Source organism: Archocentrus centrarchus, unplaced genomic scaffold (assembly GCF_007364275.1).
Source record: "Archocentrus centrarchus isolate MPI-CPG fArcCen1 unplaced genomic scaffold, fArcCen1 scaffold_76_ctg1, whole genome shotgun sequence".
NCBI classification, from domain to species: Eukaryota; Metazoa; Chordata; class Actinopteri; order Cichliformes; family Cichlidae; genus Archocentrus; species Archocentrus centrarchus.
The window spans coordinates 584,113-611,745 of NW_022060289.1; the positions used below are offsets into that span (position 1 = coordinate 584,113).

Below are 27,633 nucleotides of genomic sequence, written 5' to 3' on the forward strand. Positions count from 1 at the left end.
GAAGGGACCGAATTAGCTACAGAGGCCCAAACCTTTGGCTCTGTCTGTGGGGACTGACTCAGTTTTGGGGCCAGTCTCAAGTAGCCATCAGGAACTGCAGTTTGGACAACTGCTTCATATTTCAGGTCCTGCCACTGGTTTCTATTTCATGTATTTCCACCAACTGTTTTACAGGAGCTGAAGGCTCCTTTAGACCAGCAGCACCAGAGCATTTTATATCTTTGATTATAAGTGAGCCAGACCAGTACAGCCACAGCCTAATAACCTGTTAAAAAGCCTCTGAACAGCTCAGTGTAAAGAAGTTTAACTACACATTCAGTCGCTGAGGTGGTTACAGAAAAGGTTTTTCTACTGCAGTAAATCAAAGAAACCACCAGCACGAGTCGCTGGGTTTGCACTTTAAGACAGAGACAGAAAGTATTACTAAGTGAAAAGCACATTTCTGTCATTTAATGGCTTATCTATACTTGCATGCACTGTGCTAGGCCACTGGTGAGGTCTTTGTAAGTATGACAGCTGCAAACTCTGCAGCATCTTTCTGCAGCCTCCATCCTGTGAGCCCGGTCACACTCACTGGGCCATATTCACATCCATACACTTGCTTTAGACCTTTGCCCAGTCGGATCAGGACTTTTCCATGGACCCTGAATAAAGTGATCCGTGTTTCCATGCATGAAGTGTTTGAACAGAATAAATTATGCACAGAATTTTCCATCTTTCTGGAAAAGAAGAAGTTACTAATGTAAACAAACACCTCAGTCTGGACGTCTCCTTTTATCGCCACCTTGCTGCCTGCCACAGATTTCGCCCCCCCACACATCACCTTTGTGTCATTCTTTTTGAATGGACCTCCATCGTGTCCTCGTTATGTCGATGTAACAGACACGGTGGGGTCACCTGAACACTGAAGAAGGGTGCCCATGGATCCCATTAACGATTGTATAACCCACCCATCTCCATCGGAGGGAAATCTTGATCCGAACGAGAGCAATCGGGTCAAAATCTCTGGATAGACGTGTTTACATGAAGCATTTTTATTCCAGTCAGGCTTTTAATTTAAACCTCATTATCCAATGTCAGAGAGATGTGAAGGCAGAGGGCTCCTAAAACTGCTGAAGAAGCAGCTGTATAGATGTTGCTGTCTATAACCACTGGAATCAAAGAACTGTTAAGATATAAATATGCTAAAAATGCCTTTTCTCCTACAGGTCCTTTAAAGACCTTTGGTTGCTTTTTGTGACCCTCTGTCACGGTGTGGAAGCAGGCTGTGTGGCTTATGGAGGAGGTGAGGACCCAAACGCAGGAGCAGACAGAGGTACGAAATATAACGAGCCTTCATTGTGGCTAAACATACAAATACACGAACCAGAAGAAGATAACAAAACTAAAGGAAAGCTGAACTCAGAGAAAACTGAGGAACACAGAAAGCACGGAGAACAAACACTGACAACAAGACTGACATCTGACCAGGGCAAAACTGAGACAATAAACACAGAGGGAACGAGGGGCGAGTGGAAACAGCTGAACAGAATGACAATAACACAAAGCACAAGAGACAGGGGATGTCAAAATAAAACAGGAAGTGAGAAGATGGATACACAAATGCAAACTTGACACCACATAAAGAGGAAGCAGACTAGACAAGACACTGAAAAATAAAAAACTCCACACAAAGGGCAACACTTCAGGATGGACCACAGAGAGAACTAAAGCAATGAGAACTAACTAAGAATACATAAGAGGAACACATGAAACAATATAACCAAAGACCATAAACTAAGAATCAAGGGGTCGCTGACCCAGGACCATGACACCCTCCCTGCACTGTACAAACCAAGCTTGCATTCCTGAGCTAATGTGTCAGCAGACCAGTATGACTGAATAAGTCATTAGCAGGGCTCCAGCTGGCTGTTTTCTATTGTCAGCCTGCAAACAGTTAAATGTTTGGAAAGCAAAAATCACCTGAAAATGTGGGACAGCACAAACATTCTGATTATTTATTAGAGACTGTCGTCAGTCCTGCTTTCACCTCATTTCCCTCCGTCTGTCAGTGGAAACATCTGAGCTGAACTTCACTGTGAACTCAGCTGAGCTGCTTCCTCTGCTGGATCACACACAGGAGCATCCAGTGATGCTCACACTCAAACTCTTCCTGGGATACAGTCTTTAACACACACACACACACACACACACACTCTCTCTACAGGACCTTTATTATTTGAACGATAGGAGGAAACAGTGGAGTGAAATGAGCAGGAAGCTGGAGCTGTGATGTTTAAGAGAGGGCAGTTACAGATGGAAATGTAACAGCTGTAATAAAAGTTTTTTAAACTGTTTTTCACAGCACTGAAGTGGGAAAGTGTCACAAACTCAGCAGCCTTTGTATGGTCTAAGTGCCTGACATTAAACTTTTCCAGTCGGGTCTGATTGTGTCGTTTGATTTGAGGAGCAGGAAGCAAATAAAATGTTCCCGGGAAACAGCAAAGGCATTTTTAAAGCCCAAGTTCAAGTTGTAAAGGACAGGAGGTGTTCCTGTGCACAAACACACACAGATGTAGCATCCAAATGTATACACACACTAATACAGTCTCTTTACAATTACCTAAAGGTTGGGAATTCACTGAGATGATACTTTATTCATACAACAAAGATCCAAATGAGACACAGGAACATGAAGCTGAGCAGAACTATCCGGAAAGGCCTCGAGAATTTGGAGTGTGAACATTTAGAAGTGAAAGCACTCAGGCTAAATGCTGTTAAAATGATTGGCTTCCTCTGAGCCATCACAGCTCAGAGTAAATGTTTGCTGGTTTCGGTCGCGTGTTTCTAAGATGTCAGCGAAGGCTGCGAAATCAGACTGAAACAAAGTTCAGAGTTGCAGCGTGTCAGACTCGAGCTTCGGGTCGGTATTTATTCCCTCTACAACAACAGAGACACCAGAGGAGTCGTCAGATCACAGCTGACTGAGTTCAGAGACCTGAGATGTGTGTGTGTGTGTGTGTGTGTGTGTGTGTGTGTACAGATGGTGGGGACGGAGTGTAATTATGTGGGATGTGCTCAGGTTGGATCTCAGTTTATCACTGCAGGGCTGAAGCTTCCAAATCCCTGATGGGTCTGGATGGACTGAAGCAGCTCTTGTGTAGCGTGTTGACAGTAAAACATGCAAACACGAGCTGTGTTTGAACGTGTCACACACAAACTGCCAACAACAGTGAAGGACAGGCTGAAGGCAGCTACTCTGATTTTTGTGGAAGTCTTTTAAAGCATTTAAAGACAGGAAGAAAAAACAGCTCAATGCAAACAACTGTGCCATCCTGCAGCGTTTCTCCTCTCTCTGCCGCGGTGCGCTCAGGACGATCTGACTTAGATTAAACTGGCTGCCTTTGGTCTGCTTGGGGACACTCACCAAGGCCTAAACTACAGGCTGCTTATAAAGGAGCCCACAGTGTTTCTGCACTGTTCTGATCTGAACACAGCCTCATAAATACAGCAGGATGTTCATCGAAAAATTATAGTCCCATTAATAAAGCCAGCTATGACCACTGTCAGCACACAGTGTTGCTCACTCACTCACATGACAAAACACTCAATTAGAAGCTTCAAATCCATGTCTGTAAAACTGGATGATGTCACAGTGGCTGCAGGTTTAAACATCTATTATATGCAGATATGTAATCTACTGTTTCTCATATGCAGCAGGCTCCAGAGGCTGAATCAGCAGAGCAATCGGCTCTTCTGTTTAAATGTGGTGTATACAGTTCAGTTTCAGACTCAGTCCCACAGAGACGTAAAATAATGAGGCGTTGACTTTGTCTCTGGAGTCAGTAGTTTAACCTTTCCTGTGTTAGAGGCAGAAATCCAGCAGCTGGTTCCAGTTCAAAGAGCTGTTGTTGAAACGCTGCAGTGGGATTTCAGCACATATTACACTGATGGAAGGGACCAAAGACAGTAACTTATGGAAACACTTACAGTTTGATGGCGATGTGGAGAGCGTGGAGGTGAAATCTGTGCCTCTGTGATGTTAAAATATAGACTTAAACTAATGGCACACAGTTCCTCCATTTCCTCATGGCAGTAATTAAATTCATTTTCAATCCACAGCATAACTCACATTCTTTCAAACTCTTGATAAAACACCAACAGGACTGAATATAATGTCTGCAAACATGTGCTGTAAGTGGAGGGACTGATTACTTCCTGGTAGAAAGGAATGAACTAAGAGCTTGTTGATGATTAAGGAGCCCCGTCCCACCGTTTCTAATCTAACTCACTCAAACTGTTGATGTGCCAAAGTTTGAGATGTTTACATCATCACGCTCACACGATCAGAGAAGCATCTGAGCAGCAGGACAGCGAGGTCAACATCAGCTTCAGTCCTGCTGTACTGTAGGGTCTCCACCTTACAACACTGAGGCAAATGTTGTGATTTGGAAGTCTGCAAATAAAGCTGAAGTGAACTGAAATTCACATTAGTCACTCTGTTTCTCCCAACATGCCTCCTCTATTTTCCAAAAACAAAAGAACATTAAAAACAGTCATTTGGGCTTAAAGTTATTTATTGTTTCCAGTTTGCAAAGCAGAGAATGAAGCAGTGGGGCTTTCATTATGAGATTCTCCCCGTGCATTAACTCAAACACCTCCAGACAACTTGTCTTAGCTGCAACACACTCCAAGGTGGTTAGTGTGTTTGTATGTGTGTGAGAGATGCAGAGATTACAGTAAATTAAAGGTTGTTTCAGTGAAACACTGTAAAATACGAGCTCCTGTGAGAGGGACGCGTGAATGTGGAGAACACTAAATGACATGTAGGCCTCATTAGGGGGCAATGATGTGCGTCATTGACTGACTGCTCATATGTGCGTCTTTTACAGTACAGAGAAGAAAACAAAGGCTGGCACAAGTACACAAGTAACAGAGTGAGATCTGTAAGTATCTGAGCAGTAACGACTTGTTACAGCTTCACTTCTCTACAAGCAAACTGTGGAGCAGCTGTGTACAGTAAACCACCACAGTGAAAATCAAGCTGAGACTCAGTTAAATTCAAGACTTGAACTAACATATTGTCATTATCGTTTATGGGGGGGGTAACGCTTCAGAACGAAGTCTGAAACTGAGAAACGTCCAGGCCTCGAGGGCCGGTGTCCTGCAGGTTTTAGATGTGTCTCTGCTTCCACACACCTGAGTCACATACAGAAGTCATTAGCAGGACTCTGGAGAACCTGACTGCATACTGAGGAGGTCATTCAGCCATTTGATTCAGGTGTGTTGGATCAGGGACACATCTACAAGCTGCAGGACACCGGGCCACGAGGCCTGGACTTGAGGATCCCTGCTCTAGAGAGACGGCCCACCGACACTGGAAGCAAAGATTTCTGGGAAGCTTCCACCAAAACTCACATTTTGCACTTTGGCTTTTTTCCACTGGCTGATTTGCCCCCTCCCTCACTTTTTTACCTTGACTTCCACTCGCTGGTTAAGTTTAAGCACTAAAAAGTACTTGGCTAGGGTTCAGGGAAGATTGTGGGAACACTCCTCGTCAGAACAGCAACAAATGATGAGCTGGGAATGGCACACACCAGCGTGTCAGGGCACAAACGCCGAACAGCACCTGGTTAGCACCCGTGAAGAACTGGCTGCTCACTCAAAGCTTCCTCTTTGCACGAGCGTTCGTACACACAAAGCAGGAACGCAGTGAAAGAGTTCCCGTGGTCTGAAATGGCTTCACGTTGCCCACGAGTCAGTAAGTGTGCGTCCCATTTACAGTAACGCACACACATGCTTCAGCTTTGTGTTCAGCAGCAGGAAACAATGGCCTCTAAAATAAAGTCTTTTATGTCAGCTACATTGTGCTGCTTAAGTCAAATAACCGTTTCCCCCCCGAGGATATGAACAACACAAAGAGTTTCTTCTGTGTGTGTGTCTGTGCTGGGACTGTGTAGGAAAGCCCGGTGGGCAGCTGGCTGTTCTGTACAATATGTACACGGCAATCAAGGATGTGGCTACAATACTGGGCTCCATGAAGCTGTAACATTGGCAGGACCAGTCAAAAACATGCACATATGTACCGTATATATGTTTTTATAACTCCGGTCACACACAACAAGGGAAGAAATGAACGTCACTGATCAACACACTCCAGCGTGGTCTTTTTGGGAAGAATTAAGTGTTGCACCGGGCCAAAACTTGACACATCTGTACCACAGCTGGAAACTGACAGCAGGCTGTTAGTGACTGTGGAAAAGGAAAGATACAGTAAGATGTAGTATGATGTAAGTGTATCAGACTATGTAAGTATCATAGTCTGATACGGAGGCTGAACAGCTGATCTGGTTTCCCTCCGTTCTTTCCTGGTATTCATTTCTGTTTGGAAAGCAGTGACTGAGCCGAGGTGGAGCCACCCCATCAAAGACTCCTGATGAGTGTCCTGAGTCTGGTCCCAGTTTGTGAAATGGTGCCGACCTCCAGTCTCTGAAATGATCTCTTATTTTCTGTCTGTCGGGTTTCATATGTTCTGATTTGTGTGCATAAATTAATATTTTCCACTTTCACAGGCCAGAACGATAACACTGGGAGTTTGTAGGAGTTGGTGGAGAAGTGAGTGATTACAGCGCTCACACCAGTCGAGTCACACGTGTTTTTATTACAATCCAAAGAGTGAAAATAGTACACAATCATTTATCGTCTATTGAAAGCAGTTTGTTAGCCTAACTGTTGCTTTCTTGGCTGCCACGCAGTCCTGCTTTCTCTGGACAAAATACTGCAGGAGATACACAATAACTGAAACACTTTTGTGTCCATGAACACAAACAAATACACCGGGCTGATATTTAATGAAGCACAGATTAAATGTCCAAATGGCAGCAGTCAGACTGATAACTGCTAATATCTCTGCATGTCATTCTTGCTCACGTATCCAGCAGTGGCTAACACTGAGAACACACTGCCCTCAACTCTAGTTCTAAACCACTGAAACAAAGAGGCTTCTCATGTGGCTCTGCAGCAATATTCATTCACCAGTTCATCTGTTATATCTCAAAGACTCAGACCAATAAATTTGAGTGCGCTCACTTTAAAACAGAGACAGGACGCTTTAAGGCTGGTGGGGAAATCATGGCTGCTATAAGCAGTGAAGTAACAGAGGCTGATCTGAGCCCATTATTGATATTAGGGGTGATTCTAGCTCTGATTTCTGGACCAAAGAGGCAACTCTCAGTTTATCTTAAAGATAACTGACCTGCAAACACAGCGTGTGTTTTTAAACCATCTGCATTAAAACATGTTCAGGTTCTCCCAGAAAAAGGATAATCTTTGCTTTGATTCAGGAATGAAGCCAAAACCTGGGGACAAGTTAAAAAAAAAATAAATAAAAAAATCAATCAGAGGACAATATTTTTCATCTGGATGCCATTTTAATTTATGTTATGCAGCAGAGTAAAGTCAGGGGACCAGATTTTACTTCCATTTCAGACGCTCGTATCGAGGTCTGACCGTCCAAAGGAGTCAGGTTTGTAACTCTGTAACCAAACGCGCACGTGTGTGTGCGTGCGTGTGTGTGTGTGTGTGTCACAGAGAGGAAGGAAGCGCTCGGATTGGCAGATATACTTTATTGTTGTCTCAGTCCTGATAAGTGGTTATTAATTAGCAGACTGCACAAACACAATAATACAATAGAGTCTGAAAGTGCTGTTGTTGGGAAGGGCAGGCTGTTTGTGTGCCAACTTATACAGACACACAACCAGATGATCTGCAGTCGTGTGTGTGTGTGTGTGTGTGAGTCTTTTGTTCACTGTCCAATACAGGGAGCTAATAAAGACAGAAGAGAGTAGAAATGAGGCCGTGGTTTAACGACTCTGTATCAATATTGGAGCGATTATGGTGCCTATGAGCTTTTAAATGACATCAGCAGTGACTTGGAATCGTAAAACAAGCCTTTGTGCTCGGTTTGAGACATCCGTCCAGACTCTAACAGGAGTTTTCCCTTCTGAAAACTGAGCTTTTCCAAACCAGCTTCCAGCGTGGAAACGTGGCCCTGTAGTGTGTGCAGTGAAAAACAGAGGGAAGCAGACTAGAGCATTATTACAAAGAAGAGGCCGGCTCTCTCATCTTATCTAAAGGGCACTTCCAAAAATTAATCTGAATGAAAAATGAATGAATCACCCACAGAGTGATGAAATTCTACAGAAACAGCCCAGCGAGAGAAAATAAATAAAGCCACTAAAATGATAAATGGGACCAAATGGCGTGTTTACGTTGGCAGCAGCCTCTTCTGTAAATACTGAAGATCAGAAAATCACATCCATCCTGAACTCCCATCACACACGAGAGCCTCGTCGCTCTCAGCTGCTAACATTTCTCAGCTCGTGTTATTTTACCTCATTATGACGTGAAAGTGACTGAGCAAACTAAATCAAACTGACTTCTGTGACCGTCCCCCAAAAAAGGAGCTTTAAGAGCATTAAAACAAACATCAGCAATAAACTATAAACGTCAGTGAACTCGTGTCGAGCTCAAACACGTCGGCTTCAGTGAGGTCATAAAATATGGGAAAGTAAAGAAGTCGCAGATGAACGTGTAGGTGTAGAAAGAACGTGACACATGCAGCTTCAGTTTCACACATCCGGAGGACCGGAGGAGGGCGCTGTGCAGGAATTACAGTGTGTCTGCGTGCTGCTCATCAGGACACACTAATTGTTGACCGAGTGTGTTGGTGTGTGTCTCACTGTGAATACTCCCATTAGTAGGTACACGTCCACCTAGTACAGAGTGCACTCATGCACTTGAATTTTACCAGGCGAATGCATCAAACTGAACATGTGACCTCACTGGAAATGACTGCTGTTTACAAGCTAGCTGCTTCTTGCTGCAGCTCATAAATAGCAGGTTACAATAATGTAACCACAAAGTGCTTTATTTTGGTGGTATTGTCTAATTGTATTAATAACTGTGGAATGAATCATGACCTCTTCACCTCCTGAAGCATCACCGCTGATACTGTGAGCATCTCTCTGTGCTGACTGTAAGCTGTGGAGTCTCTTGGTCTCATCTATAAATACAACACAGGCTCTTGGTTTTCCTTTTTTCCGGGTTATTAATTGTGTGGGACCGAGCTGCAGCACTTTCTCATGGTGAACATGACATCGAGGAGCTAATCTCTTCCAGTGCTGTCACGCAGGGGCCTCCACTAGAACCAGGGCAGTGACCCACGCTGGGTCCTGACCTTTGGTCTAAGGCAGCACATCCTCAGCTGTGACCCAGTGTCCTGGCTCCTCCCGAGGCAGACATATAAATGCAGGGCTGCTCAGCTGACGTGTCCTCTGAGGCAGAGACACTGATGTAAGCCTGACTGGGTGGTCCTTTCTGCTCCGTCCGTCTGTCACTCAGTCTCTGTGTATACTTTCAATATCCTTTTCTAACGCAACTTTTCCCACTGGACAAAAAATGCTATGAAAATAGCGTTTTACTTGCTTCCTATTACAATATTTGCCCTATTTTCTGCTCCCAAAAGCCACATTTTACCATCCAATAAATTATAAATCTGGTTTGGCCCAATGTTAAATATGATAATATGATACCAAAATGAAAACTCAGGGTGTTTGTGGCTGCGTTTTGCTGCTGCCCACACTGCAGCAGGAAAGCCTCCAAGATCAACCCTGGATTTAATTAAATGTTTTTCCTACAGGCACTACAGGGTAAGGCTGCAGTCACTGAACATGTTTCATACTGAGAGAAAAAAAATTAGAAGGACTTTTTGACGTTCTTCCTCTGATGAGAAGGTCAGACAGTTTCCTCTCTTGGCTGCTGCAGTTTTAGCAAACATTACTCAAACTGGAGTAAACTGCTTTCAGAGTTTAGGTTAGCACTGCTGCCTCACAGCAAGGTCCTGGGTTTGAATCCGCCACCAGCGCCTTACTGTGTGGAGTTTGCACGTTCTCCCCGGGTACTCCAGCTTCCTCCCACAGTCCAAAGACATGCAGTTAGTGGGGTTAGGTTAATGGGTGATCCTAAATTGCCCATAGGTGTGAATAGTTGTCTGTCTCTCTGTGTTAGCCCTGTGACAGGCTGGTGACCTGACCTCTCACCCTTTGGAAGCTGGGATAGCCCCCCCACCATCCCACCACCAAACCCTGAATTGAACAAGTGGAAGAAAATGGATGGATGGCATGAACACACAGAGGAGCAGATGAAGTCACTCTCTCTCTTTCACTGTTAGAGGATCACGCTGACATTTTGGGAAACACGTTTTTTCAGGCAGCGCGAGTTCGGGATCGATGGATGGGCACCAGTTCCAAGTTTTCTCTTTCCTTCTGTGGAGGCCTGCTGGATTTTCTTACTGTTGCACATTGCAAAACAATGCAAAGCATTTTTTCTACTCTTTCTAGATTGGGTTAAGCCTCAATGACGCACTAACACTGTAACATCTGAAGGAATTAACTCTCTTTGCAGTTTGAGGATGGAGATATTTGATGTTTTTTAAAAACTTTGTTTTACATATTTGCACCATCTTATGTCTGACTGCCTGACACTCTGATCAGAGCAGTGATCATTACACTTCAGTGAGATCAGTTCTCCTTTCAGTCCTTCCAATAAGGCAATCAGTAAAGAATCTGATCAACAATCCATCTGGCACAGGTGTCACATTTAAGTCCATTAGACTGGTCCAACAGTAACTCTGCTAAGAGCTCACTACTTTATTTGGTTAATTTAAAACCTACAAAAACTGAGCAGTTCCATGTTTTATGATGTGTATGTTCTAAATGATGTCTTGGATGGGACCTGCAACTTTCTGCCTTATTTTCATGGATTATTGTGAGGCTCTGCATCACCCTCTCTTGTCCTTCTATGTCATTTGTTCACTTTAGTTTATAAATAAGAGACTAGACAAAGAAGCAGCGTGTGAATAGAAGCTAAAGCACAGATTAAGCAGAAACGTTCTCCCTCTTTTGTCCCCTTCACATACACTCAGGAAACAACAGCGGAGGAAGGAAAAACACCAAAAACGCACACAGAGCATCCTAATGACCGCCAACACAATAGAGCCATTCTACAGCTGTGAATGCACATCACCTGCAGGACGGACACACACACACACACACACACACACACAGGAATGATACAGAGACAAATGTTGGACGAATGTCGTCTGACTTTTGTCAGTCAAAATTTTCAAAGTTATTTGATCATGTGGGGATTTTTCCCATGTTCAGAACTGAAGCTGACACTCTGGTATCTGGTATTCACGGCTCTCGTCACGGGGACACTGCAGTGAAACGGTGGGAGGGTTTAGTTTGGTAGGAAGAAAATGACCCTGCACGAAACTGCTCACAGGTTTCATGATTTCTGGAAAGCCACGTTGCTGCTGAGTTTTTTAACACCTTGTGAACCACATAAGACGTGTGTGGTTTCAGTTCCATCATCCTGAAGGGAAGGATGACAGAAACTGGCAGCTAAAATATTAGGACTATTTCAGTGGGTGAGTGGGATGAGCTGAGGTGACACTGCTTCTTTAAAGTGGACCTATTCTGTCCGCTTGTTTTCTCCAGTATCTCCAGTTAAATATGAGCCCAGATTTAAATAATGAGATCAGTCCCGGTGCAATAATCAATGTGAGCCCGAAGCTCCGTTCATACAGCTCAGAACACTACAGAGTCTAAAAGCTGTAGCCAAAGGGAGCCGAGTCCAGTTTATACTTCCACACTGAGACAAACCCGCAGGTACGTCATGACCACAAACCCTTCAGAAATCCTACGCTACCCTACGACGTGCACCTTCAGAAAAACAACAAGGCGTCGCACCAACAGCACCTGTGACTGGTTTCATCCCACACATTTACAGAGAGGAAATGTAATGTTTGAACAACAGAGCAACAAAAAGCCCACCACACAGGTATGCTACCATCAGCATCAGCTATTTGCACAGGTGACATAAGCTCTACCTGGAGAAATTAAGCTTAAGACATCAGCAGCTTCATTTTAGAGTCACCTCCTGCTGGCCAGTAGAGGGAATGCAGGCTCCTCATCGGCTTCTCTTTCCAGACCCAGAAGGCACAGCTAACTTTGTACACTATACCCAAATACTCCATTTCAGACAGTTTTTTTAATTCTTGGATCTGTATGATATCAGAGAGATCCAGAATTCCTAATATGGTCATCTCAGGCACAGAAGCCCCACCCACCTGCTGCTTTAACATTCTATTTATGAGTGCCAGCCAATAAGAAGAAAGCTGACTTAACTCATGTTATTCAGAGTTAATTCAGGGGGGGCCTTATTTTATTAGGAAAAATAAGGCCAACTTTAAAGTGTGGATCATGCAAAGTTACTCTAGAAGAGTCCAAGAAGCTGAATGAAGTAGAATAACTCCCTTTAATGCAGCCGTTACCCGCAGCCTCCCCAGAGCACAGTAAACAGCACAAACGATATAAAGCTTGGAACTGGCTGCGGTTCCTGGGTCAGCATACTGTAAATCTGCCTGCAAACAAGAACCTCTACATGTGTACGTACTGCAGGGCTGAGAACCTTCCCAGCACCGACTCAGTGAGTCCATTCACCACAGAAACAGCGCCGACCGCTGGGACCCACACCCACCGACACTTTTGGGTGGGCTCGCAGAACATCGTTACACTTTTACATGAACGAACAAACGGACACTCATGCTCTTTCAGTCTTTGTGGGTGTGGTTGTGTTGTTTGTGTCCTTTGTGGCACTGTTGCACTGAAAGGTGAGAAATTTCTCAGCTTCACAAAAAAAAGGTGTTTGTGTCTCCAGAGTCCCGAGAGCCAGATGACTGTGGGCTGCAGGAAACCGAGGAAGAAGAGGTTTATTTAATAATACAAAACCCGTCACGGATGATGAAGAGGATATTTTTCTGGGCTGCTCATCAATGTCTGCATATTTTGTGTGTGTGTGTGTGTGTGTGTGTGTGTGTGTGTGTGTGTGTGTGTGTGTGTGTGTGTGTGTGTGTGTGTGTGTGTAGCTGTGGTTTTTGGACATTTTAAACATGGCCTTGAATGTTTTATTTTGTGATGTTAACCCAGAGATCAGCTGAATGGGCATCAAACCCTGAGAAACCCTGAAAAACATCACCTGCCATCATTCATTCAACTACCACCTGGGGTGGGGGGTGGGGGGGGTGAGTGGGGGCCTCTCTACCTCAGGCCACTGCTGTGATGGTGCAGTTTTACTTTGAGCTGGAAAAATGAGGAAAGAAGGGAGCCGTGGAGGACCCGACCCTCTCCAGGCACCAAACCGTGGAGCGGTGATGGCGAGCAGAGGACGGTGCAAAGGGCACGTTAAAGGATAATTCCAGCTTATTTCAAACTGACAGATTTCTGCTCTCAACTATGAAAACAAATGCTGCTTAAAAGCCATTTTTACCTTTGAGTTTGCTCAAAAGGGAAAAATCAGATGATGGCCTTCAGGCGAGCAGCAGACTGTGAGCTCAGAGGGATGGAAGAGCACATGGACTGTGTCTGTCCTGCCTCTTGTGTTAAAGAGACAATAGCAGAGAAGAAGAGAGCGAGTGGAGGGGTGACACACAGAGTGGGATCAAACCAGGACCCCTGCGGTGAGCAGTACGCTATCCCAACTGAGCTATATAACACACCCTTTGTGACCTGTGTGTTTAATATGCAACCAAACTCACTCCAGCTCACAGCAGTTTCCAAACCACAGACCCAAAGTGGCCCCATTATGAACTGTGTCCCACCAAAATGGGTTTAAATGGGGGGAAAAGAGGAGCTCCCTCCCCACAGAAGATGTCTCCTGCATGAAAGGTATTTCAGGCATCTCCCACTGAAAGCAGACCCCGGTGTAGATCCATAACATGCTGGATAGATTCATTGCCATGTGGGCTGGGAATGCTGCAGGATCCCAGAAGACAGTATTGTAGGGTCTTTCCTTCACAACATAAAGAGCCTTGAAGTGACTGTTGTGATTTGGTGCTTTATAAATCAAAATGAACTGAAAGGAGGAGCTAGGAGAAATATCTGGGTAAGCGGTCGCCTGATAAGTGGCAGAAAATAAACACGTTTTCCACATTTTAGCTCATTTTTCCACTTTTACCCATCAAGGCAAGATTATAATAATATTTTATTTTTATATATATATATATATATATATTCATTCGTGTTAAATAATTTTGACTTCAGGACTGACCAAAATAATCAGGATTATGATTTTTCCATTATCCAGCAGCCCTACTTACAGGAAAAACTAAAAGGCTGATTTTCATCTGCATCGATGCTGCCACAGAGCTGATGGCTGACAGAGAAGGACTCAGTCCAGGATGTAAGAAGATCATAGTTTGTGTTTCACATTTTATTTGCCCCCCCCCCCCCTCACTTGCTCTGTGTTGTGTTCATCAGTGGCCTCTTACTTTGGTTTTCATTCACTGCTTAAGTTTCAGCACTAAGAACTCCAGGGTTAGAGTTTGGTTCAGGGAATGTGGAAGAGGAAAGAAGACGGGATAACAGCGGTGAGACACAGGAAACAGAACGAAACCATCAGTCTGCTTTAGACCCAGCTCACTTTCTTTGGAGCTGCTAAAGCAGCCGGAGCTTCTTTAAACGTACGCTGCTGCAAAAGAAAGACGTGGAAACCTAAACAGGAACCTCATTAGAACAGTCTGACGTACATCTGTTGGGAGTTCTGTGCGTCTAACAGAAATCAATGGAACCCAATCAGGGAACCTCGTGGAATCATTCCGATTCTGGCTTTGGGAATAATCAAACTAAGTGCAGACAGGACTTCCTGCGCGTGGGTCCACGGAGGCCTCATAAACATGGAGGGAAGTCTGAGCTGAGCTGGCTGTAACGCTGTTGTTGCTTTATCATGTGTCTGATTAACAAAGGATATTCCCAAATGACACATACATTACATAAAGAGTAGCCATGTGTGGGACTCTAACAAGATTACACAGATGTTATATGATTAATCGCTGTAATGACCAATATCAATGAGGTCAGTTACACAGTAAACATGACTGAAGCACTGACTGTAAAGTAATTTGATAGAGTCGCTGCGTTTCACTTTTCTGCAACCAAACTTTCATTCACTTCTTTGGTCACACTGACAGTCAAAACTGTGTGTGTGTGTGTGTGTGTGTGTGTGTGTGTTGTGTGGGGGGGGGGGGGGGGGGGGGGGGGCTGCAGATGTGTGCGTGCGTGCGCTTTGATTGGCCCAGGCAGACACAGTAATTTGCAGACAGCTCCACAGTGGGCAGATCTCCATTAAGCTTGTATTTGAGCTGTGACCTGCTCTGCACGGGAACACCCCGCCCCCGTGGGCCGGTAACCACAGGAGCCTGGTTCTCTGAGGCCGAGCTGGGAGGAGGCTTTACCTTTAACGGAGGAGCTGACGGCGTGCGCCGAGTCTGGATGAGCGGCGTGGCCTCTTCATGTCAGGATTCTGGCTGGTGCAGGCACGGCAGAGGACCCCAGCGCAGGACTCAGACGAGGAGGCTTGAACTTAAGGCTTTAATCAAATGACTTGAACGTGGCATTAACATGGACGAGGAATGGAGCACACAGCAGAAAAGAACCAACAAACTACTGACATAAGACTGATGACGCAACAACGCATGAGTGAAAACACAAACAATATAAACACAAAGGATAACGAGGGAACAAGCAACAGGTGAGAACACAGGTGAACGAAATACCCTGACGAGACAGGGGAAGTAAACCTGAACACGAGGCACAATGAACACAAGGTCGTCAAAGTAAAACAAGAAGTGACCTAACCAAATACATTCAGACTTAAAACAGAAAACCTGACAGAGGGAATCAAACATTACACAAGGAAACAATGGGAAGGAAAACTAAACACAGAAGGGCCAAAATATGGGAACAAAACAGACACGATACATGGAAACACCTGAATACATAAATAACTAAATAGATCACCAAACAATAACTGAGAAACTGAACTATCAGAAACACAACCTGAAGAATACGACAAAACACACACACAACAAAAGACTAAGGCATGACAACAGATACACAAACAGAAAATCATGGTAACCTAAAATCCTAACTCAGAACTGAAAAACATAACTCAAACAAGGCGCCTAGGGCCACAGGCCCAGGATCCCGACACTTCAGCTGCATCGCTCAGGAGCTTTATATCCTCAGAGGACACGCTTACATTCACGACCAATGAGACAGGAGTGCTGAGACACCCCTCTTACTCCCTCAGGTTCAAACTTTATTTTGTGTGATACAGCCGCCAAAACGTTAAACAGCAGCACACATGCTGATCATTCCATTTAAAATTAGTTCCCATTTGCCTCCACCAGGATCAGCTCATTTCTTCTGTACAATAACTTCAGTATATTTAATAAAGCCATGCAAAATTTATGGTAATACTATGAATATGATTTAACTTACAGGCCCTCAAAGTACATGTGGCTGAGCTGAAATGTGGCACTCTATGCACATGTCAGAAAGTGAAACCACATCGATCTGAAACCCACTCCAACAAAATCTTTTTTCCAGGATGATTTTTCTCTAACCAACTCTGAGCAGCAGTTCACGGGATACACCAGAACCTCAAAAAGTGAATGTGTGTGAGCTAAAGGGGCAGAAATCAGAGCTGGTACCCTGAACGTTCAGAAAACCGAAGTGCATTCTGGGTGAACCACACCTTGAGTACCTGATGATGACGACATGTAAATGCTAGAGTTTATTTCACTGAACTGTTTGACATGTTTGGGTCAACAAGCAGGGATACTCTTTCTCCGTGTGCTCTCTCAGCACCATATCACCATCTCCCTCTAAGTTTTTATTTCCTAAATCTGACCAAAGAGCTGGAAGAGAAATTAGATACAAACGTCCCAGTGGGGCGTGAACCAGAGTCTCCTCTTACTGCCACTCCAACCTCATTATGAGGACGTCTGTTAAACATGACGGTTATCTGTCAGCATCAGACTGTCAGAGGTAAAGGACCCCCTGCATGTAACGAGGAGACATCTGACAGAGCGGTGTTATACATGCGTGGGGAGCACATGGGTCCAGCTTTGATGGGTCTGCCTCAGATTTCTGCTCCCGGCTCACAGGAGAGAAAGCTGACGTGGTCTTTGAGTCTGAGCTGCTTCTTGAAGAAATTCAACTTGCCAGCAAGGACCATGGTGCAGTTCTATACTGCCATCATTGAGTCCATCCTCACCTCCTCCATCACTGTGTGGTACGCTGGAGCCACCACTAGGGACAAACAGAGACTACAGCGCGTTGTGCACTCTGCTGAGAAGGTGATTGGCTGTAACCTCCCATCTCTCCAGGACCTGTACACCTCCAGGACACTGGGGCGTGCAGGTCGGATCACAGCCGACCACTCTCACCCTGGGCACAGACTTTTTGACCCTCTCCCCTCAGGCAGGAGGCTACGGTCCAATCGGACCAGAACCTCCCGCCATAAGAACAGTTTCTTCCCCTCTGCTGTTGGACTCATGAACAATTACCCTAAGACTGTTACCACCACCCTCCACAAACGCTGATGACCCTATGTCTATGCACCTGTCTGACTGCACTGATGTACATATTAGTGGAATATAGTCTACATTCTTTTATCTTTTAATTAGTCTCTGCACTGTATATTTTGTAATTTTGTAATATTGTGTTATAGTTATAGCTCTAATATCTCTGTATATTTGCAATTTGTATACTTGTATATTGTCTTATAGTTTTTATACTTATTTGTTTTTTTCTGTAAGCACGAAGTACCGCAGCAATTTCCTAATGCTGTGAACCTGTTCACCCATATGGCAATAAAAACCTTCTGATTCTGATTCTGATTCTGATTCTGATAACAGCAGTTATCAGAGTTCCTGTAGCCCTTCTGTCAGCTCCAGCCAGTCTGACCTCAGAGCTTCATTAACAGGCCTTTTCCAGCCACTCTGCAGTCACTGGACTCTTTAAGTCCACTATAGACTCTGCTGCAGCTAAAGTCTGAAAGATTATCACAGTCAGAAATGCTCCCAGCAGCCATCTGCATCAATGTTCTTCTTCATTCCTCTGTGTGATTGAACATTAACTGAGGCTCCTCGTCTGATTCTTCTGCCACATGATTGGATAAATGCTGAAGGAAGCTGCACTCTGCAGACAGTCTTTCACCCACAAACACACAGAGGATGAAACCCGGCGAGAGGAGGGAACCTATCAGACCCAGTTCAGAGAGCAGAGACACCGACATGAAACTAGCACACGACCTGTACAAGGGGAAAGCATATACACATACAGTACTGACAAAAGTGCAGACACAGAACCACGCCTGATGGATCAGAAATGGACTTTTAGCATCTCAACGAACAAGAAGAAAACATGCTGATCCTCAGGGAGTCTGAAGCAGCCTCTCACCGACCTGCTGACCTGCAGCCAAACACACCGACGGGTCACACCGAGGAAGTCGGCATCAAAGCCAGAAAGAGCAGAATGGAAAACAGACCTCCACTTCAAGCAGATGGATAACCTGTATGAAATCAGAGCATGGAGAAGGAGAAGCATATTCCAGAAATCCATCTGGGATGTTGTTATGCCTGGATCAACCACAGAAAGCTCCGTACTGCACGGATTACACCATCAGTCCCATAACAAAAGACCACTGAGACAAACTGTGAATGCATGAAGGTCTGCCTACGTGATTCCCAGAGGGGGCAAAATGTGGGATAAACTATATCTACAGGAATTCTGACAAATTCACAGATGAAGTTAAAAAGAGAAAAAGCTTCTGAAATGAAATGTGTTCAGTCCACAACAAACAAAGCAGAAACAGTTTTTTGTTTATGAGGCAGAGCCTGTCCACGCTTCCTCTCCACAAACATCAGCACAGCCAGCTGACTGCAGCAGTGTTCATGTTGACGGTTTTAGTTTTAGTCATAATTTAGTATCTGAATAGTTTTAGTTTTAAGTCGATGAATTATGGTAAGAATACAGTTGACTAAAATATAAAGGGTGGTCAAATGTAAATGCTTTTTCTTCAGTTCCCTTGAATTAGTCATTATACACACAAAATTAAACATGTATTCAAAGTTATGGAATATTATTAATAATATTAACATTAGCGTTTCACCTGCTTCCCACACACCTGATCATTAACACCACCCCTTACTGAGATAATCCAGCGTTTACAGCAGGACGCTCTGAAAGGTACAGGGCAGTGTTCAGGACTAAGATTATAAAGGCTAATCCACCGCGGGTGGAGATTTTCTCTAAACACAACTGGGAAAAACACTTTACCCTGCATGACATTAAATGCTGACCTTTGCATGGAGATCTGGGTGACTGGTTTGCAGATGCTGTTTAAGATTTGTCTGTTTTTACCCGAGATAGTCGCCCCACATGGTTTACACATCGTTTTGTTTGTCAAAGGACAAATGTGTCCATACATCGGCTCTCTCTTTCTCCCTGCTGACATTGGTTACATCACTTAGTTCTATCGGAAGGACCAATCACAGGCTAGGTTGGTCACATTCTTTCAAGATGGCGCCGGTGAGGTCAGCAAGCCGTCGTACCTGCTCCTATGCTTTGTTTGTATATATTAGGTTTAGCTCTAATTTGGACTTATAACTCCGCCTGCTCTGTGTCATATCACGTATGACAGACAGACTCTTTTTAATATCAGAATACAGCACTCTGGCTGTATTCTGACACCCTTTTCTCCCGACCCGACTTGGCCCCAGGAGATCCTGCGTTTCCAGTGGGCCAGCTCAAACAAAGGAGGGCGCGGAGCACCCAGGTCACGGACAAGGCCCCGAGGGAAAAGAGCCGGTGTAAGAGAGAGGCTGAGGCGCAGAGCGCACCAAACACCACTGCCGAGCATCCTGTTGGCTAATGTCCAGTCACTGGATAACAAGCTGGACGAACTCAGGGCCAGGATACAGTTTCAGAGGGACATAAGGGACTGCAACATCATCTGTCTCACGGAGACATGGCTGACCCCCCTCATACCGGACCACGCCGTACAGCCGTCGGAGTTCTTCAGTGTTCATCGCACGGACAGAACGAGTGAGTCTGGAAAATCAAGAGGAGGAGGTGTGTGCCTAATGATTAATAACAACTGGTGTGACAGTAGGAATGTTGTCCTTCTGAAACAATCATGTTCACCTAACCTGGAGCTCCTAACCCTGAAATGCCGCCCCCACTACCTGCCCCGCGAGTTCACTTCGGTCATCTTCAGCGCCGTCTATATTCCACCTCAGGCGGACACAACACTGCACTATCCGAGCTACATGAGGCGATTTCCACCTATCAGGCTAACCAGCGTGATGCGGCTCTCATCGTAGCCGGGGACTTTAACAGTGCAAACTTGAAAAAGCTGATACCGGAATTGATTCAACACATCGACTGCCCCACCAGAGGAGAGGAGGACCCTAGACCACTGCTATTCTCCATTCAAAGATGGCTACAAAGCAAAGCCTCTTCCGCCTTTTGGGAAGTCTGACCACACCTCTGTCCTTCTCATGCCGAAATACAAACAACGGCTCAGGCAGGAACCCCCTGCTGTGAGGAGAAGTGACACAGTGGTCTGATCAAACAGAGGCCGCTCTGCAGGGTGCGTTGGATTCAACCGACTGGGACATGTTTCGCAGCAGCGCGGGCGGAGACATCGAGGAGTTTACGGAAACTGTTGTGGGATTTATTGGGAAAGTTGTTGAAGACACTTCACTTAGGAGGACCATCAGGACTTTTCCCAACCAGAAGCCGTGGGTGGATAAATCGTCCGCGACGCCCTGAGGTCCCGCACCGTTGCCTACAACTCCGGCCTCGCCTCTGGGAACATGGAGGACTAACAGGTTGCATCATACAACGTCCGCAGAGCGGTGAAAGAGGCTAAACCTCGCCTACGGCGCAGACTGGAACAGCAACTACAACAGTCTGACTCCAGGGGACTGTGGCAGGGACTACGCACCATCACGGACTACAAAGCACCACACACACCCGGTGAGTGCCGACGCTTCTCTGGCTGATGAACTCAACATCTTCTTTGCGCGCTTTGAGTCGGGAAGCCGACAGCCCGCTGCGCTCCCGGCCGGAGGGGCGGAGACACTCACTGTGCCGGAGCGCGACGTGAGGAGGGCGTTTAGACGTGTAAACACCAGGAAAGGGCTGGACCAGACGGTATTAGTGGACGTGTCCTTAAGACCTGCGCTGACCAGCTGGCACCTGTGTTTACACTGATATTCAACCTCTCATTGAAACTGTGTGGTGATTCCCACCTGCTTTAAAAAAGTCCTCATAGTCCCTGTCCCAAAGAACCACACCCCAGCAGCCCCAATGACTTCAGCCCATAGCACTCACCTCTGTGGTGATGGAAGTGTTTTGAGAGACTCATCAAGACATTCATCACCTCCTCACTGCCCACCACCCTTGACCCACTACAGTTGCATACCGCCAGACAGATCCACAGACGACGCCATATCCTTCCTCCTCCACAAGACCCTTTCACACATAGACACTGGTAAGGGGAACTATGTGAGAGTGCTGTTTGTAGATTACAGCCTCAGCATTCAACACCATAGTTCCCTCCAGGCTGGTCTCTAAGCTGCTGGACCTGGGCCTGGGCCCATCCCTGTGCAGGTGGGTTCACAGCTTCCTGACCAGCAGACCACAGGTGGTACGAGTGGGTCACCTCACTTCATCCTCCCTCACCCTCAACACTGGATCCCCCCAAGGCTGTGTGCTCAGCCCTCTGCTGTACTCACTGTACACCCATGACTGCGAGACCACGTCAGAGTCCAACGTCATCATCAAGTTTGCTGACGACACTGCTGTTGTGGGACTAATCTCTCACAATGAGGAGACAGCCTACAGGAGAGAGGTCTCCCGCCTGGAGAACTGGTGCCAGGAGAACCACCTCCTGCTCAACGTCAGCAAAACAAAGGAACTGATCGTGGACTTCAGCAGAAGCAGCAGAGGGACTACCATCCACTTGTCATCAGTGGTGCTGAGGTGGAAAGAGTGGACACTTTCAAATACCTGGGAGTGACCATCTCACAGGACCTGTCCTGGACTCATCACATAAACATCACTGTGAAGAAGGCCAGACAGCGTCTCTACCTCCTCAGGCGGCGTGAGAGACTTCAAGCTCCCACTCAAGGTGCTCAGGAACTTTTACACCTGCACCATCGAGAGCATCATGCGTGGGAGCATCACCACCTGGATGGGAAACTGCACCAAGCAGGACTTCATGGCCCTAAAAAGGGTGGTTCGTCAGCTGAACGGACCATCAGAACCACCCTCCCCAACCTGCAGGACATTTACACCAAGCAGTGCAGGCTGAGGGCCATGAAGATCCTAAAACAGCCCAGCCACCCCGGACACTCTCTCTTCTCCCTGCTCCCATCAGGCCGGCGTTACCGCTGCCTGAGGGCTAAGACGAAAGGTTGAAGAAGAGTTTTTACCCACAAGCCATCCGTCTGCTCAACTCTGAGCCCTAACTGGACCATTATTGCACAATGTAAATATTATAATTTATAAAAGTGTGTATAGTGTATAGTATATAGAGTATAGTGTATAGTGTGAATTACTTTTTTATTTTTATTCTTCTTATTTATATGTGTGTGTATATATGGTTGCAGGTACAAAATACATTTCACTGTGCATTGTACTGTGTATAACTGTGCATGTGACAAATAAACACTATCTTATCTTAATCTTAATCTTCCCGGGGTTAGAGCAAATTTGTGCATCTGTGGGTTTGATTGGATGTTTTCCTAACTTGTCCCGCCCTGTCACAAAATTAAATCAGTTCTGATTGGATGTCGTCCCCACCAATCATTTTCGTCTCGTTTTCATTCGTTGACGAATGTGTCAATTAATTTCTTCATCATTTTTATCATTTTAGGTAGTTTTTATTTAGTTATCGTCATGAAAAAAAAGGGTCGTTGATGAAAACTATGACGAAAATAATTCATTAATGAAATTAACACTGGACTGTAGCTGAGTTACAGGCATGTCTTTACTTTGTCACATCCAAATCAACTAATACATGTGCAGGTCTGAGCAACCGATCAAAAGTTCATTTCAGGTATGAGTTTGGCTTGGAAAACAAATCGGACTCAGAACTTCTCACTTTGTTGTGTTTGAAGTCGAGCTTTAACTCGGCTGAGCCTTCACTCCACCGGGTCTGAGCAGAGGAGGCAGAACTCCTCAGGGTTCTGCGGGTTCTGCAGTGGGATTATGAAGGGCTGTCTCTGTCGCAGAACCGCTCGGGTTCTCTCACCCGCTCTGCCCTTAGGTGGTTCATGATAGATGATAGGAGCAACATGCTGCTGCTGGACTCTGGCCCCCACCACTTTCAGTTCAATTCAGTTCAATTCAATTCAGTTTCATTCAGTTTTATTTATATAGCGTCAGATCACAACAAACAGTCCTCAAGCGCTTTGTATTGTCGGTAAAGACCCTACAATAATACAGAGAAAACCCAACAGTCTAAACGACCCCCTATGAGCAGCACTTGGTGACAGTGGGAAGGAAAAACTCCCTTTAACAGGAAGAAACCTCCAGCAGAATCAAACTACCACCTCTTTCTGATTTATTATTATTTATATGCATTTGAATTATAGCTAAAGTTCAAGAGCTCCCCTGTGAATAACTACAAATTTATATTTGAAGTCTGAGATTACCAAACTGACCATGAGTACATGTACAAGGCACACAGAGTACAAATAATACAGTAGAATGAAGACTGGGTTTTATTATCACAGTGGATGCTGTTTTTCTTTCCAAGCTAGAAGAAAATTGGTATCAGCAACCTTCCTACCACTCCTGGATTACGGAGATGTTTTATATATGAATGCTTCAACCAAATGTGTTCAGTCCTTGAATGCAGTCTGTCACTGTGCTGTAAGGTTTGTAACAGGCAGCAGACGTCTTACACATCACTGGGAACTGTATGCAAAAGCTCAATGGCGTCCTCTGAGCGTACGGAGATACAATCACTTGATGATCCTGATTTATAAAACTCTACTCGGTTTGGCTCCAGCTTATTTAAAATCTCTTCTACAACGATCTCCTACTGCCCGTTCTTTACGCTCCAACAATATCGTTCTTTTGCTGGTTCCACGTGTTAGAAAAAGTGAAGCAAGCGTTCAGCGTTACGGCTCCGACAGCACGGAGTCAGCTCCGGTCTGAACTAAACGTCACATTTTTATATCATTGGATTTATTTGGAGCAATTCTTAAAAACAAGCAACGTGACTCATTTAATCTGTGTCACTGCTTTTAAACTGTTTTGTAATGTGTTTTAAACTTGTGTATGTGCTTTAACTTGTTTTACTTTTGTGTAACCAGGTTGTTGTGTTGCAGGTTTTCCACCCAGCTCCCTCTTGCAAATGAGATCTGGATCTCAGTGGGATTTTACTGGGTTAAATAAAGGATTCATTCAAAAAAAACATGATGGAGCAGGACGGTGTGGCCAAACTCACACACAGGGGTCAGGAGTTCAAGTGCAGTAAACTTTCTGAGGGTCTACGGCTCTCTTTAAATAATCTTACTGCAGGCTGACTACACTCGCTGAGTTCAGTACCTCCGTCTGCCGCTCTGAAGGTTTCATGAGACCAGAAAGCTGCAGTCAGAAGTGACAGTGACTCTTTTCCTGAGTGCCACAGCCCAGCTTTGAACCGCGCTGCTCTCTGGCCGGCAGCCATCAGATGAGACTTTTATCTGGAGCTGTTGTTGATTCACGTCATGCAGAGATGTGGCTCTGGGCTCGTCTCAGCTTTAAGAACACCGATGTCTCTGACTGAGCCAAAGCCTCCTGTCAGCTTTCCTGTTCGCTCTGTCTCCTCAGCTCACACGGACACGAGCTTTCCCTCCTTTTACTCTCCTCACTCAGCAGCCAGCTGATAACCACAGCGTGAGACCCTCAGCCAGGCAGCTTCAGTGGGTCTACTCAGCAGCTACACTGCAGAAGCTCTCAGTTTTCTCTTAAATTAATCACTTACATTTTGCAGAAACAACCTTTTTATTCAGTTGTTTTGTTCAGTTCATGTTATTTATACTAATTTTCAGGCCACTCTGAAGAGTCCTCGGTTTACTCCACCAATCCATCAAATCCCTAAATAAAGCCCATCCATCTGTGAGCAGCTTTTTACAGAGCTTCCTGAGCAGCTTTTGAACACAGAAAAGAATGAATGAGTCCAAATAAAGATCATCACCACATTTCAGAAATGATCAACACTCAACTTTGGCAAATTGCTGGAAAAAGCCTTCAACTAATCAACGAATCAAAATGTTTCAGCACCAAAATAAGAAACTAAAAAATAAAACATGTTTCCATTTCTAAGATGCTCTGCAGGTTATTAACCTGAATAAGCTCAGAGCACACAGGAGTCTGTGGCACTCTGATAGCAGCACAGCAGCAGTTTGAGAGGAGACACAATGACACAAAGCAGCCAGGAAACAACAAACACACACACAGCACAGGAAGCAGCAGGAGTCGCACACACAGACTGTACACCAGGGAGGGGGCTGCACTCCATAACAGGAAAGGTCGGGACAATGGGGGGAGGCTTACTCACAGCGGAGACACAGACACACTGTACCGTCTGTAACAGCCTCCGCTGCAGGTGCCTCAGACATCCCCACAGGACAGGTCGCAGCTCAGCCCTCCCCCTGTGACCTCACAGAGGTGTGTGTGTGTGACCTCACAGAGGTGTGCTCTTTGCCTGGAGTCACTCCTCTGACAGTTCATGAGCTTAAATGGGAAAAAAGAGCCTCAATTTACAACTAAAAATGCAGCACAGACACCATAATTAATCCTCTAATTGGCAGTGACAAAAATGATGCCCCAGTCAGAGATCATGGAAAATCTTTCAATGATCACTAAAACACACCTGGAAAGTTCTTATTGACCAGGAAAATTCCAGGATGTTTTTCTAAGGCCTCTAAGTGACCGCCTCCTTTTTCTTTCAGTGACCCAAACCCAGAGAAGGATCCTGGGAACATCTACACTGGCCGTCAAAGCTCCCACAGGAACTCCTACAAAGTCCAGTTCACCTCTAAAGTCTCTTCATGAAAGCTTCTTCATGACCATCATATTCATAGAAGAACTCATGGAAATCTTTCATGAGGTCACCAAAATTCCATGACCATTTCCAGGACTTCCTTAAAGACCTTCTAAATTCTTGCTCCTTAATGACCACCTGATTGTTCAAAACCCAACAACGACACTGGGAATGTGCACCAAAGCTGCCGTGGCTGCTTCAGTTTCCCAAAAACGTACAAATCATGAGTGTGAAACTGATTTTAGTTCATACAGTGCAGCAAGTAAAGCAGTAAACTCATTCAAACAAAACTTCATGTAATGGATCATCCAACAGGTGGTGAACAGCCTGCTTAGGAAAAATGAGAACTTTCAGTTTTTCCACTTTCTGTCATTTCAAAAACAAAAACATCTGTAGTAACTCAAAAAACAGCCTCGTGTTGCTTGGTTTATAATTCCTTCCATCTCTGTAAAAATAAAGTGAAAAGTCCATAAATTATGACCTCCTCTCTGCACTTTTTACACTTTGCAAAACCATCCAGAAGCCTGGACTGGACCCGCCTCCTGGATGGACGGAGACCAAAACTCCTACAAGGACACAACACAGACTGACCTCACTGACCAGGAAAATTCCCTGAAAACTCCCTGGATCCTCCTCAGCTGTCATCAAAATGCCACAAAGGATTCCTTGAAGACCAAAATGCCAACTAAAGCCCAGAAACGTCCTTAAAACATCCTTATTGGTCACTAAAGCCACCGCAGTGACCACCAGACCTCCTACAAAATGCCCTGGAAGAACCTCAGTGACCAAAGCTTACAAGAACTGGCAACCTTTCTGGTAAGGCTGCTGTTAGAGAGCAGAAGCCTCCTCAATGAGCAGAAACAGTAAAACGCTTTTTAAAGCATGACTGTATCAGCTCATCATAACCATCATAATTCTGGATGAGCACTAAACAAACATCTTCAGTGACTCTGCTGGAAACTGCTCACTGACTTCCAAAAGTCAGCGGGAACGGAGGATGAGTTTCCTCCTGAAGAGTGCGTGTGTGTGTGTGTGTGCGCGTGTGTGTGTGTGTGTGTGTGTGTGTGTGTGTGTGCGCTCTTTGGAACAAACACTGATCATTTATATTAATCATAAATGCAGACTGAAGCTGCCTCGGTGTCCTCGGCTCTGTCTCCTGCTGACAGCAGCAGCGCATCAGGCGGAGCATCCACACATTCAGAGCGGAGCTTCTTAAAACTCACCGAGCAGAACTTTCTGTGGATCTCTCACTTTGTTCCACGGCAGCGGACACGCAGTGGACCCCGGGGCTCCCGGTCGTGATGCAGCGGGTACCGGGAGTTCAGCGTCGTGTCACCTGAAGGCTTCACCCGTTATAAACACACTGAGCGCGTGCGGGCTGGAGGATGAGCCGCTGCTTCACTCTGACCCCACCCGCCCTGGACGCTCCTCCGTGATGCCTTCATGTGCAACTCGGAAGGTCCGACGTCTACGTTTCACTGTGAATTTAGGCTGTGGTTTGTAACTGCCACCCTAAACGGCACCGGTTTGGTTTCACACGGAAGCGCAGATCCCCAGGAGACCCTGAAGCGGCTTTAATTACTAATGCATCACGACTGTAAACAAAAAACAAAGACGCTCCGCGGGACAAGACAAAAC

At 45.4% G+C, this 27,633-nt stretch overlaps 1 protein-coding gene across 2 annotated transcripts in view; it reads right to left on the minus strand.

The window, feature by feature from the left end:
* The window catches only part of LOC115777808 (semaphorin-3D), a 116,869-nt gene extending 89,494 nt beyond the window's left edge, over positions 1–27,375 (minus strand). For both annotated transcript variants that reach the window (XM_030725803.1, XM_030725802.1), the window contains exon 1: positions 27,219–27,375. The gene's annotated coding sequence lies outside the window, so the exon portion shown is untranslated. The remainder of the gene's footprint in view (positions 1–27,218) is intronic.
* Between the last annotated feature and the right edge of the window lie 258 nt (positions 27,376–27,633).